Source organism: Oryctolagus cuniculus, chromosome 2 (assembly GCF_964237555.1).
Source record: "Oryctolagus cuniculus chromosome 2, mOryCun1.1, whole genome shotgun sequence".
NCBI lineage: Eukaryota > Metazoa > Chordata > Mammalia > Lagomorpha > Leporidae > Oryctolagus > Oryctolagus cuniculus.
The window spans coordinates 160,534,573-160,539,678 of record NC_091433.1 but is presented as its reverse complement, the minus strand read 5'-3'; positions in this window follow the sequence as shown (position 1 = coordinate 160,539,678).

Sequence of the window (5,106 nt, the reverse complement as noted above, 5' to 3'; positions counted from 1 at the left end):
GTTTCCTGACCTATCTCTAACTCTTTGCAAGTCTCAGCTCGCCCTAGTTACTCCCCTCATCAGGTCAGCAACCAGCAGACCTGTAATCTTTTTTAGGTGGTAGACAGAGGAGCTGGACATACCCATGTGGAGCTGTTATTTAGTCAGCTGCCTGGTTAGGAATCCATGCTGTGGAGTTAAACTGCCTATATGTTAGCCTGGAAGATTTGGGCAACTTACAGAATTTGCCTGAGCCTTAGGTTCCTCACCTGTAATCTGAATATCATGAGAATTAAACAAGATAGTGTGTGTGACATGCTTGGCATGATGGACTCAATAATGTTAGCAACAAAATTTGCTAATGAAAATGAACTGATGGGGCTGAAATTTGCGTCAGCACGTTCCAGTGTCTTTGATACACTGAGCAAAAGATGAATTCTCAAGCGATCAACCTGGCTCTCCAGATGTGCCTGCAAATGTGGCCATGAGGATTTTGTGGCGCCAAAAGGGGCTTTAGGGATCATGGCCAGTCACACTCTGCTTTGTTTCTAGAGATTTAACATCTACTTGCCTATCAAATGGTCGTGAATTGGAGGAGAGAAGACAAGAAGAGGAATTGCTTTCAGCTGGCTCTTGTCTTTAACTAACCAGGGGTACAAAATTGCTTAGACACAAAGGAGACCATGTGTAAAACATTAGTTAAGTTCAGATATAAATCTAGTCTTTGACCAGTCCAAAGCTAATCAATATGCTTTTCTACTCTCTTTGAACTTTGAGTTTTCTGGCAACAACAAAAATCCCAAACCTCATCCAAAACCATAGTCCAGACAGCCCAGCTTCTACTCTCCCCTCCCTCGTGTCACATATTGTTGACGGAACTACTCTTGTTACCGCATTCATTCCAGTGGTGATTCAAATTCTTCTGCAAAAGTGGGTTGGAAAGACAGAAAATTGCTCTTGTAATCACTTAGTAAGGAATCCTGGATATGGAATATAGAACTAGGGGTATGGGTTTGCTCTTAGCCTCTGTGGGTGCCTTTTTCTCAGTTATTTTCTCAAAAAATCATGATGAACTAATGTAAATAGCAAGGTAAATTGAGATGGAAATTTATCCATAATAAGAATTTTGATGAAAATAGACTGGCTTGTTCTAAGCTCATCAAGAATGCTTTGTTTAAATTACAAACTCACAAATGTTTGCAGTAAGTTTAAGTGTATCAATTTTAGACAAAACTAAACTATTCCTTTCCAAAAATTGAGACTTTGGGACAAGGGGAGACATGTAGTTTGACTAACAAAGCAGACGGAGAAGTAAGGGGTGAATGAGAAAGATCCACCCAAGGGGTGCAGCAGGCTCCCTTGGAAGATTCACGACCATGCTTCAATACTGTCCTGCAATTCATTCCAACAGATTTTACTGTAACTGTAAATCATTAGAAGCAACTGCTGCTGTTACCAGTGCTAGCTTTGCCTCAAAAAAAGAAGTTTCAGGACATGCAATATAATCCTCTTACTATCTAGGCGAAAAATCAGGCCATTTGTCATGAGAATTGAAAACATCAGTTAAGTAGTACATCAAGTTTTAGAATTTCATACCTCAATATTGTAGATCTTTTGAAAACAAACAAAATGAACACACATGAAAAATGGTTGGATGCAACAGTCATAAAATAGCTTAAGTTGGGGTAACTGAATCTAACCAACAAAAACCATCCTGTCTGTTGCAAATTCCTTCCAAGAAAAAAGGTAAGAAAAAGCCAGTCAACGCCATTTTTAAATGTTCTGAGCTCTTCACGGCAACTGAATCCTTACCCTTACCAGATGTATAAATATTTATGTACGGCAGGGGGTTTGTAACTTGGAGAGTGTAATCAAAGGCAATGTTAACACAATGTTCCTCCCTTTGACTTGCCTGGCCTTCTCGCTGTTAGGGTCATTGTTGCCTCACAGTGTCCCTGGTATGAAATGACTTTGAAAGGTCATTTGCCTTGCAACTCAACTTGCATACTTGGGCATCACTGGAAAGAAGCTGGTTGGAAACACAGAAATTTGGATCCCACCCTCACTTTGACTGACTAAGAATCTGTATTTTGACAGGATCCCAGTGATTCATATGCACCTTGAAAGCTAAAATGTGCCACTCTAGGTCATTCTTCTGACTGAGTAAAACCGGGCACAAAAGAGAAAGCAGACTCAGCCAACTTCAGGTCCTTTAGAGTGTTCTGTTTGAGTCACTGAAAAGAAAGGGGAAACAAACCTATTTTAGGAAATCTTGCATAACGTGACAAAGTTTGCAACTTCTGTACATTCAAGTACCTATTCTTGGAAGCCCTGCAGATTAGGTCAAAGGAAAGTGAAGCATAAAGTGGAATGTATTCAAATAACAAACTTGAATAAAGTCGGTGTAGAACAGAAGCTGAGTCTATGAGGAATGGAGGAGCAATTTCACCAAATTATCAGATCCAAAATTGTCTTGGCACTGTGGATAATTTATGGCCCTGGAAGTGTCAAGACTTGAGTCTCTTGCTGTATTTCACTTCAGATTAGTAATTTTTGTCTAGAGCGTCCCTGCAGTTCAAAATGAAGACCTTGGGATTACTAAATTGAAAATATTAGATGATTTGCATGCTCCTCCTGAAGCAATCCTGAAAATTTCATCTTTGTAACAGACCGGGAAACTGGAAAACTCTCTGGGGATTAGTGGCAGTTTGCCCTGTAAACCAGGACTGAAGGATTTAGCATACTAATAAATGTGTGCTTCAGTTGTGCTCAAGCTTAGGACATCAGAATCACCTGGATAACATTTTTTTAAATCCATCTTTTTATTTTATTTAACTTAAAAATTATTTTAAAGGTAGAGCAACAGAGAGAGAATCTTCTACTAGTTCACTCCCCAAATGCCTCAATAGCCAGGGTTGGACCAGGCCAAAGCCAGAAACCAGGAATATCATCCAGGTTTTCCACATGGGTGGCAGGGACCCAAGTATTTGGGCCATCACCTCCTCCTAGGGTGCACATTAGCAGGAAGCTGGATGGTAAACAGGGGTGGGACTCAAACCAAGCACTCTGGGATGGAATGTGGGCATCCTAAACAGTGATTTAACTCATGCCACAATGTCCACCCTAACTGTTGGGTTTTAGGAGTTCTTTATATTTTGAAAATCAGACCTTTGTCAGATATATGATTGGCAAATACTTTCTCCCAATCTTTTTTTTTATTATTATTTTTCAACAGGCAGAGTGGACAGAGAGAGAGAGAGAGAGAGAGAAAGGTCTTCCTTTGCCGTTGATTCACCCTCCAATGGCCGCCGCGGCCGGTGCACCACGCTGATCCGAAGCCAGGAGCCAGGTACTTATCCTGGTCTCCCATGGGGTGCAGGGCCCAAGTACTTGGGCCATCCTCCACTGCACTCCCTGGCCACAGCAGAGAGCTGGCCTGGAAGAGGGGCAACCGGGACAGAATCCAGTGTGCCGGCGCCGCAAGGCGGAGGATTAGCCTAGTGAGCCGCGGCGCCAGCCTCTCCCAATCTTTATATTATCTTTTATGATTTGTGCTTTTGGTGGCATACCTAATAAATCTTTACCAGGGGCCGGCATTGTGACACAGTGGGTTAACGCCCTGGCCTGAAGCACCAACATCCCATATGGGTGCTAGTTCTAGTTCTGGCTGCTCCTCTTCCGATCCAGCTCTCTGTTGTGGCCTGAGATAGCAGTAGAAGATGGCCCAAGTCCATGGGCCCCTGCACCCACGTGGGAGACCTGGAGGAAGCTCCTGGCTCCTGGCTTCAGATTGGTGCAGCTCTGGCCGTTGTGGCCATCTGGGTAGTGAACCAGTGGATGGAAGACCTCTCTCTCTCTCTGTAACTCTGTCTTTCCAATAAATAAAATAAATCTTACAAAAAAAAAAAAAAAAAAAAAAAAAGGAAGAAGAAGAAAAGAAAGAAATCTTTACCAAACCTAAGGTTACAAAGATTTTCACCTGTTTCCTTACAGAAGTTTTTTGCATATGCATATTCAATAGTTCAAGCACCATTTATAAAAAATACTGGTCAGGGCCTGCACCGCGGCTCAATAGGCTAATCCTCTGTTTGCAGCACCAGCACACCGGGTTCTAGTCCTGGTCGGGGTGCCGGATTCTGTCCCGGTTGCCCCTCTTCCAGGCCAGCTCTCTGCTATGGCCCAGGAGTGCAGTGGAGGATGGCCCAGGTCCTTGGGCCCTGCACCCGCATGGGAGACAGGGAGAAGCACCTGGCTCCTGGCTTCGGATCAGCTCGGTGCGCCTGCTGCAATGTGCTGGCCGCAGTGGCCATTGGAGGGTGAACCAACGGCAAAGGAAGACCTTTCTCTCTGTCTCTCTCACTGTCCACTCTGCCTGTCAAAAAAAAAAAAAATACTGGTGTTTCTCCATTGAATCGCTTTTGAACCTTTGTTGAAAGTCAATGCGGGGCAGAGGGGAGGGTCAGTATTGTGGCATAGCAGGTAAAGCTGCCACCTGCAATGCCAGCATCCCTTATAAGTTCTGGTTCATGTCCCAGCTGCTCCGCTTCCAATCCAGCCAACTGCTAATGACCTGGACAAAGAAGATAGTTCAAGTGCTTGGGCCCTGCCACCCACGTGAGAGACCTGGATGACTCTTCCGATTTCGGCCTGGCTCAGCCTCGGATGCTGAGGCCTCTTGGAAAGTGAACTAGTGAATGGAAGATCTCTCTCTCCCTCTCTCTCTGTAAGTCTGACTTTAAATAAATAAACTAGTTTTTAAAAGTCAATTTATCATACATTTGTGGGTCTATGCTGGCTACTCTGTTTTGTTCTATCGATCTACTTGTCTTTTTATACTAATACCATCTGATCTTGATTCCTGTAATGTTATTGCAAATCTTGAGAGAGCAAATTTCTTCTTTTTCAAAGAAAACTATGAATTCTAAAATGAGCTGGAACTTCAGAATAAGTTTGATTAGTTTCTGGGGGTAATCTCAGTAGAATTTTGATTAGGACTCCATTGACTTTGTATGCACAGAACTGACACCTTAACAATGTTAAGTCTTCCGCCGGCGCCGCGGCTCACTAGGCTAATCCTCCACCTTGCGGCGCCAGCACACCAGGTTCTAGTCCCGGTCGGGGCGCTGG